Source organism: Triticum urartu, chromosome 6 (genome assembly GCF_003073215.2).
Source record: "Triticum urartu cultivar G1812 chromosome 6, Tu2.1, whole genome shotgun sequence".
Taxonomy (NCBI): Eukaryota; Viridiplantae; Streptophyta; class Magnoliopsida; order Poales; family Poaceae; genus Triticum; species Triticum urartu.
The window spans coordinates 193,149,253-193,163,768 of NC_053027.1; positions in this window are offsets into that span (position 1 = coordinate 193,149,253).

Genomic DNA, 14,516 nt, shown 5'->3' on the forward strand with positions numbered 1-14,516 from the left:
GTTCTCATTGTCCCACTGTGGACACTCAGAGATGAAGTGTCCAGTTTTCTTGCACTTGTGACATGTTTTCTTCTTGTAGTCATGAGCAGAAGCTTCATCATTCCTTGAGCTTGATCGTGAAGATTTTCTGAAGCCTTTCTTTTTGGTGAATTTTTGAAACTTCTTCACTAGCATTGCAAATTCTCTTCCAATGTCTTCAGGATCGTTAGTGTGACTCAGGTGAGTCCTCTGTCTGTATGAAGCATTTGGACCATATGAAGCCTTTGGTCTGAGGTTTGTCTTCTTCAAGTGAGGTGTCATGAAGACATTCACAGGAAGATTTTCCAGACATGTTTTCGGAACCCAGATCTTCTTCATAGGCGGTCCATTCCTGCAGTTAGTACCAATGTACCTGGCAAACACTTCATCATTCTGATTCTTAAACAGTTTATAGTTTGCATCAAAGGATTCATCAATGATAATTGGGTTAGCACAAGTGAAGCCAGACAGATTGGATGGATCTGCTGAGGATTCCTTTGCAGCAACCCATGTGGTTTTGGGGTACTGCTCAGGTTTCCAGTAAGACCCATCTGCATTAATTTTCCTCACGAACCCAACACCCTCTTTCCTAGGATTTCGGTTCAGAATCTGCTTCTTAAGGACATCACATAATGTCTGATGCCCTTTCAGACTTTTGTACATCCCTGTTTCAAGCAATGTCTTCAACCTAGCATTCTCATCAGCAATAGCAGTGGTATCCTCAGCAGAGGGGTTAGTTACCACATCAACAGTTGAAGATATTGAAATAGTAGTAGCAGTGGAACATTCAGCAACAGAAGCAGCATTATCACGCTCAATGCATTTAAGACATGGTGGTTCAAATCCTTCCTGAGCGGGACTGATCTGTTCAGCGCGAAGTGACTCGTTTTCCTTTTGAAGATCTTCATGAGCCACCCTCAATTTCTCAAGTTCTTGCTTCCTTTGAAGATAATCATAGGAAAGCTTTTCTTGAGTTGTTGAGAGAGTATCATGACGATCTTCAAGTTCCTGATACTTAACGTGAAGGTTTTTTATGTCTTCAATTAAGGATTCAGATCGAGTCATTTCAGCACCCAACAGATCATCGCTTCTGTCTAACAATTTTTGAATATGTTCCATAGCTTTCTGTTGTTCAGTTGCAATCTTAGCAAGTGTTTTGTAGCTAGGTTTTGAATCACATTCAGAGTCATCGTCACTAGATGTTTCATAGCGAGTTGTGCGTGTGTTTACCTTGGCACCGCGTGCCATGAAGCAGTAGGTAGAAGTGGAGTCGTTCTTGTCATTTGCGTCGGTGTCGGTGATGCAGTCATTGTCTTCAGTATTGAAGATGGACTTGGCGACGTATGCTGTAGCCAGACTCGCAATGCCAGAATCAGACTCCTCCTCAGACTCCACCTCTGCCTCCTCAGATGCGGACTCCTCCTCTGAATCCATCTCCTTTCCAACAAACGCACGTGCCTTGCCAGATGAGCTCTTCTTGTGTGATGAAGACCTTGATGAAGTTTTGGAAGAAGACTTTGAGTATTTCATCTTCTTGTCGTCAGAATCATATTCCTTGCTCTTCTTCTTCCTTCTGTTCTCATTGTCCCACTGTGGACACTCAGAGATGAAGTGTCCAGTTTTCTTGCACTTGTGACATGTTTTCTTCTTGTAGTCATGAGCAGAAGCTTCATCATTCCTTGAGCTTGATCGTGAAGATTTTCTGAAGCCTTTCTTTTTGGTGAATTTTTGAAACTTCTTCACTAGCATTGCAAGTTCTCTTCCAATGTCTTCAGGATCATCAGAACTGTAGTCAGATTCTTCTTCAGATGAGGAGACAACTTTTGCCTTCAAGGCACGAGTTCGCCCATAGTTTGGACCGTAGATATCTCTTTTCTCAGAAAGCTGAAACTCATGTGTGTTGAGCCTCTCAAGTATGTCAGACGGATGGAGTGTCTTGAAATCAGGACGTTCTTGAATCATCAGGGCCAGAATGTCAAACGAACTATCAAGTGATCTCAGCAGCGTCTTGACGATTTCATGTTTGGTGATCTCAGTAGCGCCGAGGGCTTGAAGCTCATTTGTGATGTCAGTGAGCCGATCAAAGGTGTGATGGACATTCTCATTGTCATTTCGTTTGAAGCGGTTGAAGAGATTGCGAAGGACACTGATTCTTTGATCTCTCTGGGTTGATATGCCTTCATTAACTTTGGAGAGCCAATCCCAGACCAGTTTGGATGTCTTCAAGGCACTCACACAGCCATACTGTCCTTTGGTCAGATGACCACAGATGATATTCTTGGCAGTAGAGTCCAGTTGAACGAACTTCTTGACATCAGCAGCAGTGACACCTTCTCCAGCCTTGGGAACGCCGTTTTCGACGACATACCATAGGTCGACGTCAATGGCTTCAAGATGCATGCGCATCTTATTCTTCCAGTAGGGATATTCAGTTCCATCGAAGACGGGACAAGCAGCGGAGACTTTGATTATCCCTACAGTCGACATAGCTAAAACTCCAGGTGGTTAAACCGAATCACACAGAACAAGGGAGCACCTTGCTCTAATACCAATTGAAAGTGCGTTATATCGACTAGAGGGGGGTGAATAGGCGATTTTTATGGAAGTCTTCAAAACGTGAGAGTTGTGAAGACAAATAGTTAAGATCATGCCTATTACTATGCAGCGGAAGTTAGATTACACTAGGCCAGCCATGGTCATGTATTCAATAGAGTGAAAGCGCAATGACAAACAGCTTTAGTGTAATAAGGATCAGGTAGGAAGAAGTTATGAAGCCGAACAGATCATACATTCATGTTGTGAAGACAAAAGATAAAGCAAGCATGCAATGGCTTCACAAAGAATAACTGTAAGCGAAAGGAAGTGAAGATGAAACCAGTGACACGTTGAAGACAATGATTTGTTGGACCAGTTCCAGTTGCTGTGACAACTGTACGTCTGGTTGGAGCGGCTAGGTATTTAAACCAAAGGACACATAGTCCCGGACACCCAGTCAAGGACACTTAGTCCAAGAGACCCAGTCCTCACCGTTTTCTCCTTGAGCTAAGGTCACACAGACCTCGCCCAATCACTCAGGTAAGTCTTCAAGGTAGACTCCCAAACCTTCACAGACTTCGTTCACTGACAATCCACAATTTCTCTTGGATGCTCAGAACGCGACGCCTAACCGTCTGGAGGATGCACAGTCCTTAAGTGTAATAAGTCTTCAAATCACACAGACACGAAGACTTAAGTGATGCCCAATTTACTCTGGCTCTGGGTGGTTAGGGCTTTTCTCCTCACTAGGAATTTTTCTTTCAAAGGCTTCGAGGTGGGTTGCTCTCAAACGACAAAAGCCGTGCACTGAAATCTGAGCAGCCAACCGTTTATGGTTGTGGGGGGGTGGACTATTTATAGCCACTTGGCAACCCGACCTGATCTGTCCGAAATGACCCTGGGTCACTAAGGAACTGACACGTGTACCAACGGTCGAATTTTGAACTCACACGGCAACTTTACTTGGGCTACAAGTAAAGCTGACTTGTCTGACTCTGAACAAGATTTTCTCTCAAAGTCTTCGCTCGAAGACATAGGATTTGAGTTAGGCATCACTTCAGTCATTCTGACTGGTTCTCTTCGACCCCACTTAACAGTACGGTGGTTCCTATGACACAACATGAATGAAATAAAACTACGAAGGATCTAGGTCTTCGAGTTCCAAAAGCTTCATAGGGAGTCTTCTCATGTCATTGTCTTCAATATGAATATCTTCATAAACCACCATTGTCTTCAATGTCTTCGTACATTTTTAGGGGTCATCTCTGGTAGTAAAACCGAATCAATGAGGGACTTCTACCTGTGTTTTCCTGCAATTCTCACAAACACATTAGTCCCTCGGCTAGGTTTGTCGTCAATACTCCAAAACCAACTAGGGGTGGCACTAGATGCACTTACAGATTAGCATGATTAATAGCAAGTTCATCATAGTTTTCATCACTAGAATTGTCAACAAGTAAATCATCATCACCTAGCAAGTCATCTTCATCACTATTGAAATCAACATACTCGGGGTGTGATACCTTTGGGCCTTTACACATGAAGCATCTTCCAATTCCTTCATTTGGTGACTCAAATATGTCGTAGGAGTTGGTTGACACAAGTGCTAGACCGGTAACACCTTCATCTTGAGCATATTCGGAGTCGGAGTGATAACTTCTCTCGGAGTGATCGTCGGAGTCGGAGCCGGATACCCATTCACCAACGCGGGCTTGATGTCTTCCTTTTGTGTAGCTCCTTGATGATTTGTCCTTCCTTTCCGAATCCTTGCTTCCCCGTGATGTTCTTCGTTCATAACGGTCATCTCTACTCCTTCTCTCTCTTGGTGGTGATTCTTCTCTTCTACTTCTTCTTTTGGGAGAATCTTCTCTTCTTTTGTAGGGAGTCGTACACTCATTGGAGTAGTGTCCGGGTCTTCCACAATTGTAGCAATTTCGTTCACGACTTGAAGATCTTTTGTCATTGTAGGACCTTGACTTGGAACTTCTTTCCTTGCTTCTACTCTTGTAGAACTTGTTGAAATTCTTCACCATTAGGGATTAGGCTCAATTCTTCATTGAAGGCTTGTTTCTCACTTGATGATGTGGGAGCATCACATGAGGCTTTGTAAGCACCACTTGACTTGTTATGAAGCTCTTCCTTATCCTTGAGTGACATCTCATGAGCAACAATTCTTCCAATGACTTCCATTGGCTTGAGATCTTTGTAATTGGGCATCATTTGGATCAATGTGCACACGGTATCATATTTTCCATCCAAGGCTCTTAGGATCTTCTTGATGATGAATCTATCGGTCATCTCTTCACTTCCTAAGCCGACAATCTTATCTGTGATGAGACCAAGCCTAGAATACATTTCAGCGACACCTTCACCATCCTTCATTTTGAACTTGTCAAGTTGACTTTGAAGCACATCCAATTTGGATTCCTTGACGGAGTCGGTACCTTCGTGCATATCAATTAAAGTACCCCAAATTTCCTTTGCATTCTCAAGACGGCTTATTTTGTTGAATTCTTCGGGGCACAATCCGTTGAAGAGAATATCACAAGCTTGATCATTGTATTGCAACATCTTCAACTCTTCCGCGCTAGCTTCACGGTTCGGTTCTCTCCCATCAAAGAATTCACCTTGCAAGCCAATACACACAATAGCCCAAACGGCGGGGTTATGTCCAAGAATATGCATTTTCATCTTATGCTTCCAACTAGCAAAATTTATACCATCAAAGTAAGGACCTCTACGATGGTAATTTCCCTCGCTAGACGCCATACTCTCCTAGGTTGTGAAACCAAGGCTATGATCACCAAAAGCTATGGAAATCAAGGCAAATGGAGGCCAAAGCTCTGATACCACTTGTAGGATCAAAAGTATGTCTAGAGGGGGGTGATTAGACTACTTGACCAAATAAAGATCTAGCATTTTCCCAATTTTAAGTCTTGGCTGATTTTAACAACTTATCACAAGTCAAGTAATCAACCTACACATGCAAGTCTAAGAGTATAGCAGCGGAATGTAAAACATTGCACATGAAGGTAAAGGGAGGAGTTTGGAGGGAGCAAATGCAATGTAGACACAAAGATTTTTGGCGTGGTTCCAATAGGTGGTGCTATTGTACATCCGCGGTGATGGAGACTTCAACCCACGAAGGGTAACGGTTGTGCAAGTCCACGAAGGGCTCCACCCACGAAGGGTCCATGAAGAAGCAACCTTGTCTCTCCCACCATGGCCATCGCCCACGAAGGACTTGCCTCACTAGGGAAGATCTTCACGAAGTAGGCGATCTCCTTGCCCATACAAACTCCTTGGTTCAACTCCACAATCTTGACGGAGGCGCCCAAGTGACACCTAACCAATCTAGGAGACACCACTCTCCAAAAGGTAATAGATGGTGTGTTGATGATGAACTCCTTGCTCTTGTGCTTCAAATTATTGTCTCCCCAACACTCAACTCTCTCTCAAAGGATTGGATTTGGTGGAAAGATGATTTGAGTGGAAAGCAACTTGGGGAAGGCTAGAGATCAAGATTTATGTGGTTGGAATGGATATCTTGACCTCAACACAAGTGTAGGTGGTTCTCTCTCAGAAAATGTATGATGGAAGTGTAGGCATGTTCTGATGGCTCTCTCCATGAATGAAGATTGGGTGGAGGGGTATATATAGCCTCCACACAAAATCTAACCGTTACACACAATTTACCAAACTCGGTCAGACCGATTCAGTTCAAAATGTAAACGTTAGGATTTTCGGTAGGACCGATTTCATTAGGGTTAGGGCATAACGTAATCTCGGTGAGACCGATTACACAAACTTGGTGGGACCGATTTAGAGAGTTGGTCAGGCAAACTCGGCGGGACCGATTCGCTCATCTCGGTTGGACCGAAACGTTATGAAGGGGAAACACAGAATTTGCATTGCGAACTCGGTGGGACCGATCGCTCATCTCGGTTAGATCAAAATGTTACAAAGGGAAACAGAGAGTTTGCAATCCCATCTCGGTGAGACCGAGATCCCTATCGGTGGGACCGAAGTGACTAGGGTTTAGTGGCAGTGGCTATGTAAACTGAACTCGGTTGCGCCGGATGGAAAGTTTCAGTGGGGCCGAGTTTGACTTTTGGTTTGGGACATATGTGGATATGGGAAAGTGGTTGAGGATTTTGGAGCATATCACTAAGCATTTTGAGCAAGTAACCCATTAAGCAACACCTCACCCCCTTTTAATAGTATTGGCTTTTCCTATGGACTCAATGTGATCTTGGATCACTAAAAGTAAAATGTAGAGTCTTGAGCTTGAGCTTGAGCCAATCTTTTGTCCTTAGCATTTTGAGGGGTTCACATTTCTAATCCATGCCATGCCAATCATTGAGCTTTCCTGAAATATTTATGTTGAGATAGTATTAGCTCAATGAGCTATATGTTGTTAGGAATTACCAAAACCACCCAGGGATAGTTGCACTTTCAATCTCCCCTTTTTTGGTAATTGATGACAACATATAGATCAAAGCTTTGACAAATGATAATAAGATTGTAATACATCGTCGCTTTGAGAAGTATGTGATAAGTAAGAGCTCCCCCTAAATTTGTGCATTATTTAAAATTGCCTTTGAATGCAAATGCACAATCAATTAGGATCATGGGTTATTCTTACATGTCACATACATCTTGGTGGAGCGCTCAAAATGATATAACTTAAAAGCATGCACTCATCACCAAGCAAAGTGAAGGATCATATAGAGATATAAAAGATAGTATCATCCAAGCAAGCATTAAAGTAGCATATGATCAATCACATGATCACATAAGTATCTGACACAAGGACATAAAGTATCTCACACAGGCATACAATAAAAAGTTCAACCAAAAGGCAAAGAAGCAAAACACTCTCTCGAAGCCTATGATCTATACATATTTCTCCCCCTTTGGCAACAAGTTACCAAAAAGTTCAAATATGCATAGTGCTATGCATCTCTCAGGCTTGGTCTTCGGGAGGTGGTGTAGAGAGAACTCCAAGGATGAAGGCATCCGTTGATGTAGTTGGAGTTGGTGGAGTGGCTGCTGGAGGTGGTACTGAGGCTGTGGCTGTTGGTGCTGACGTTGTTGCTCTTGTATCAGGTACATGCACTACAGCACACCTTTGTCCTCTAGGCACTCGCTGAAATGCATCAGTAGTTGCCTTCCCTCTCCTCTCTTCTGCTTCCTCCTGGAGTTGCTCAATTGCTGTTTGAATCTCAGTTACCTTTAGATCAAGATCATAAAATTTGGTTTCTACGATCCTATCCAAGCTCTCCTAGTTTTGAGTCAGGGTGGCCAAGCCCTTCTCAATCCTCAGTGTAGATTGGATCAGATATGCAAGTTGATCTTGCTTGCTCTTCAGGAAAACTTGAGATGCCTCTTCAACACTTGGCATCTTGACAGCTTTCTCAGCCTTTGCTTTTGCTCTCTTCTCCTGTGCTTGAGCTGATGATGGTTCCTCCTCATTCATCACTACAGTGTTGTCTTTAAAATCAGGATATAAGGGTAGATGCTCCTTATCCAACAGATATGTTCCTGTTCCCATCTTGGAGTTGATGAGCTCCTGAATGTGTGGAGCATACCCACAGCTTCTCTTCTGGTCAGCGACAGTCCTCTTGATTGTCTCTACAATTAGACTCATGACCTTGAACTTCTGAGGGACATCAAAAAGGTGTAGCAGGTTGATGGAATGCCCTCTGAACATCTTGTGATCTCTTGACTTGGGTAGCAATGTCTGCCTATGGATCCAGTTGATGGTAGGCAGACCAGACAACAAGTAATGTACTGATCCAAGCTTGTGAGTTTCCAAAGCTTTATCTGGGATCTCCTTGTACATGTTTGCCATAGAGTTGTGGTCTTTCTTCTTCTTGGCATACACACCCAAGTCATCCTCATGTTCCTCTAGGGCATTTATCAGCCTGGCCCATTCTTCAATAGTGGACTGGTACCTAGTACCTTCTGACATCCAAATGATCTTCCCATCTGGTAAAAGTGAGTAGTGGAGTAAAACTACATGATCATCTCATCATTCCATTTTGTGAGCTTATGTCCAACAAACTCATCTACTCCACATGCTTTGAAGCTGTCATAAACTCCTGGGAAGTGATCCTCATTGTCCTTGATGAATTCCCAATCAACCCATCTCATGTCACACACAATGGGCTTCTTATCAAGCAAAATAGTTTCATAGAAGTCTTGCTGCTCTTTTGTGTGGAACCTGTAGTCAACTGCAGTTCTCCTCACAGCACACGGATCAGACTGTCTCCACAATTTTACTCCAGCATCTTTTCTGATGTGCATGTCTTCAGCCACTGGATGAGTACCATTGTGGTCTGGGATCATAGGTTTCAACTTTCTCAACACATGGGATTCATCATCCTTTTCTTCAGCTTCAGGCACTAGGGCCTTGTTCTTCTCTTCAGCAGGAATATTTCTGGTGTTCCTCTTGGGATTAGTGGGCTTCTGAGCTTGAGCTTTCGAAGCAGCTTTGGGCTTTGATGTTGCAGCCCCTGACTTTATAGCATCTCCCATAAGCTTCTGAGCTTTGGGTGCTGGAGCATCCTCTTCTTCTTCATCTTCAGAGGGATCTCTCATCATGGAGGGCTTGCCAATGACTCTAGAAATGTTCTTCTTGACCCTCTCCTTCCTCTTCTTTCCTTCTCCACCTTCTTTGGGTTCAAGAGTGAACTCCCTTATCTCTTGAGTGGAGGCTCTGGCCTTAGACATAGGAATCCTTCTTGCTGGAGCCTTCTTATTCATCCCTAGCTTAACTATAGCAGTTGTGCCATACTCCTTTCTCAGCACCTTCTTTTTGGAGCTTACTTCCTCCTCAGTAGCCACATAGTCCTTATCCTCTGAATCTGAGGTTCGCTTCTTCCTTGTTCTGGTGGCTGCCTTTGGCAAGTTACTTGGAGTGCTCCTGCTGCCATCATCAGAAGTGTTTGAGGGATCTGAACCCTCACTCGGCTGCACATGTTCCTCAGACATGTTCTGACTGTCACTCTGATCAGACATCTTTGCAAACTGACTGACAGCAGACCCTGTGAGTAGATATAGATGAGGTAGAGTGGATGAGCATCACAAAGTGCAGAGATTTTGCAAAACAGATGACTTAAAAACTTAGTTTTAGTTCTCCACATAAAACATTTCAGAGCTACCAATTTGTAAACTCGGTGATGCCAAAGCAGCTTTTGGAACCTAAACTAGTGAACTTGGTCAGACCAAGTCATAGTTTGGTGGCACCAAGACTTCTAGGGTTTCACAAAGAATCGAACACGGTCACAGCGATTTGCAATTTTCGGTCAGACCGAAAATGCATGTGCTATGGCCTAAGCCAAATCGGTGCGACCGATTTCTACAACTCGGTCAGTCCGAGATGAGTTCGGCGGAGATCTAACCCTAAATTTTCAAATCTAATTTAACCTAAAGGATGTTTTCAGTGGATAGAGTGTTTGCATATGTGGTAAGGATCATGGCAAAACAATGTGCTATGAATCAGAGGTAAAAGAATAGCATAAAAGATCGAACCCATACCGTAGTTATGTGTGCTTGTTTATCTTTCAGAGTGAGGAAGATATAATTGTCAAACAAGCGCAGTCTCATCAGCTTGCTCAGCTGCTTGCGCTGTAGCTCCCGAGCAGGGCTAACCTTTCTTGAACTCTATTGAAGTGCTGTCGGTTTTGTATATTATTTTATTGACGTGTTTATTTGTACTGGGGCGATCTTTGATGCCCAGTGTATGTAATCTGATGTCTGCTTGTGCTTTATTATCATAGTGGTGAACTTTGATGCCCAGTGGATGTAATACGCCGTAATTTCTTTATTGTATAGTCTAGGTTTTTTCTTATTCATGATGCTGCAGTTATTTTACTGTATATATATCATGTCTTCGCAGTAAATCTGCCAAACCGTAAAATTACAGTACATAATCAGGCCATCATGCAAATCACTATGTATGATCCGCATCATGGGCCCAGTCATCTTGGTCCGTTAACAGGCCTAAATGTAAACTGGCTCACTAGTAGATTCGGGACTTTAATAGGCCGAGTAAACCGTCGACCATTTTTTCGCAAGAAAATTCAATGGGCTTTTAGGAGGCTGAAAAGTAGGTTGGGCCTGAAACGCGACGAACAGCTCACAGGCCGGCAGCAGGCCAAAATAGACCCCGGCCCATGATTGTGCCAATCACATCATGGGCTGTTAACAGGCCAAAATTGTCTCAGTCCTTGTTTGGCCCAATCAGATTATCGGCTGTTAGTAGGCTAGATGCAAACTGGGCCGTAGTTAGGCCCAACTATATGACGGGCTTTTAACAGGACGAAATAAATATAGGGCCAAAATGTTAAACGAGCCTTTAACAGGCTGAAAATAATATCAGGCCGAATTACTAAATGGGCCTTTAGCAAGTGGGCCCAAAAGCATAGCGTCCAGTGGACGGGCCGAAATTGATATGGACCATAATTTAACCCAAAGCCTCTTGAAGGGCCGGATCTGATCTGGGCCGTAATTTGGCCCAGAACGTGGTAGGCTTTTAACGGTCGGATCTCATATGGGCCTTTATTAGGCCCAAAACGTGACAGGATGTTAATGGACCCGATCAAATACGGGCCGGCATTTGGCCCAAAACATGGTAGCCTATTAACGGGCCGGCCCACTAGTATCCTCAAAATCTTGTGGGCCTTTAGCTGGGACGACCCATTATGGTCGCTGAAATCTCGTGGGCCTTTAGCTGGGCCGACTCATTATGGTCGGCGAAATCTCGTGAGCCTTTAGCTTGGCTGATCCATTATGGTCCACAAAATCTTATGGGCCTTTAGTTGGGTCGGCCCATTTAATCTTTATGGACCACTTTTGGGCCGATCCACGTGTCAACACATCATAGGCGCATCTCGCCCATGGGATGAGTGACACCTGTGCCAATGCGGAGTTGACACGTGGTTCCGTCGGCCAATGAGAATTTTACACGTGGAAAATCGGCATTGGTCGTGGCTATTAGCGGGTTATCGGATCCAAAACCGGACCCGATAGCTTAACGGCGACCCGTTACGGTGGATGCCACATGTCGGTCACCCTTGACGAAAGCACTTCCATGACGCGGCATTTATCGTCATGGAAGTGAACACTTCTGTGATGATAATTTTGGTAATTTCATGGAACACTTCTACGACAGCACAGGTATGACTATCTTGATTCTGTCATAAATTCGTCATGGATGTACATGCATGACAGAAAACTTGACCTACTACAACAAACATGTATCATCACGGAAGTGTATTTTTTTGTAGTGCAAGTCAGTGGCTTGCTCCATTGTCCTGGAGAACGCATGAGGCATGGTTCGCAAGCATCAAGTGATTCATAATCAAGTGATTTCAAAAGCCCATCAACATGGAGTTTCTTCATGCGCTTTACACTAATATGACCTAAACAGTAGTGCCACAAATATGTTGCACTCTCATTATCAACTTTGCATCTTTTGGCATCAATATTATGAATATGTGTATCACTATGATCGAGATTCAATAAACCATTCACATTGGGTGTATGACCATAGAAGGTTTTATTCATATAAACAGAACAACAATTATTCTCTGACTTAAATGAATAACTGTATTGCAATAAACATGATCTAATCATATTAATGCCCAATGCAAACACCAAACAACATTTATTTAGGTTCAATTCTAATCCTGAAGGTAGAGGGAGTGTGCGATGGTGATCATATCAACCTTGGAATTACTTCCAACACACATCGTCACCTCGTCCTTAACTAGTCTCTGTTTATCTTGCAACTCCTATTTCAAGTTACTACTCTTAGCAACTGAACCAGTATCAAATACCGAGGGGTATATACCATTGTATATCAAATATACCATTGTTCACTTTGCCATCCTTCTTATCCGCCAAATACTTGGGGCAGTTCCGCTTCCAGTGACCAGCCCCTTTGCAGTAGAAGCACTCAATTTCAGGCTTAGGTCCAGACTTGGGCTTCTTCCCTTAAGCAGCAACTTGCTTGCTATTCTTCTTGAAGTTCCCCTTCTTCCCTTTGCCTTTATTCTTGAAACTAGTGGTCTTGTTAACCATCAACACTTGATGCCCTTTCTTGATTTCTACCTTCGCCGATTTTAGCATTGCGAAGAGCTTGGGAATAGTTTACGTCATCCCTCGCATATTATAGTTCATCACGAAGTTCTGGTAACTTGGTGATTGTGACTAGAGAACTCTGTCAATCACTATCTTATCTGGAAGATTAACTCCCAATTGATTCAAGCAATTGTAGTACCCAGACATTCTGAGCATATGCTCACTAGCTGAGCTATTCTCCTCCATCTTGTAGGCAAAGTACTTTGTCATAGGTCTCATACCTCTTAACACGGGCATGAGTCTAAAATACCAATTTCAACTCTGGGAACATCTCATATGCTCCATGTCGTTCAAAACATTTTTGAAGTCCCGGTTCTAAGCCGTAAAGCATGGTGCACTAAACTATCAAGTAGTCATCATACCGAGCTTGTCAAACATTCATAACGTCTGCATCTGCTCCTGCAATATTTCTATCACCTAGTGGTGCATCAAGGACATAATTCTTCTATGCAGCAATGAGGATAATCCTCAGATCACGGACCTAGTCCGCATCATTGCTACTATCATCTTTTAACTTATTTTTCTCTAGGAACATATCAAAAATAAACGGGGAGCTATAACGCGAGCTATTGATCTACAACATAATTTGCAAATACTATTAGGACTAAGTTCATGATAAATTAAAGTTCAATTAATCATATTACTTAAGAACTCCCACTTAGATAGACATCCCTCTAGTCATCTAAATGATCACGTGATCCATATCAACTAAACCATGTCCGGTCATCATGTGAGATGGAATAGTTTTCAATGGTGAACATCTCTATGTTAATCATATCTACTATATGATTCACGTTCGACCTTTCGGTCTCAGTGTTCCGAGGCCATATCTGCATATGCTAGGCTCGTCAGGTTTAACCTAAGTATTCTGCACATGCAAAACTGGCTTGCATCCATTGTATGTACGACGAACTGTAGCAACGGTGCATACTCAGGGAGAACACTTATACCTTGAAATTTAGTGAGAGATCATCTTATAATGCTACCGCCGTACTAAGCAAAATAAGATGCCTAAAGGATAAACATCACATGCAATCAAAATATGTGACATTATATGGCCATCATCGTCGTGTGCCTTTGATCTCCATCTCCAAAGCACCGTCATGATCTCCATCGTCACCGGCTTGACACCTTGATCTCCATCGTAGCATCATTGTCGTCTCGCCAACTATTGCTTCTACGACTATCACTATCGCTTAGTGATAAAGTAAGCAATTACATAGCGATTGCATTTCATACAATAAAGCGACAATCACAAGGCTCCTACCAGTTGCAGATAACTTTTACAAAACATGATCATCTCATACAACAATTTATATCTCATCACGTCTTGACCATATCACATCACAACATGCCCTGCAAAAACAAGTTAGACGTCCTCTACTTTGTTGTTGCAAGTTTTACGTGGCTGCTACGGGCTTCTAGCAAGAACCGTTCTTACCTACGCATCAAAACCACAACGATTTTTCGTCAAGTGTGTTGTTTTAACCTTCAACAAGTACCGGCCAGAGTCAAACTCGATTCAACTAAAGTTAGAGAAACAGACACCCGCCAACCACCTGTGTGTGAAGCACGTCGGTAGAACCAGTCTCATGAACGCGGTCATGTAATGTCGGTCCGAGCTACTTCATTAAACAATACCACAGAATCAAAGTAAGAAGTTGGTGGTAAGCAGTATGACTATTATCGCCCACAACTCATTGTGTTCTACTCGTGCATATAACATCTACGCATAGACCTGGCTCTAATACCACTGTTGGGGAACATATTAATTCAAAATTTTCCTACGATCACACAAGATCTATCTAGGAGAT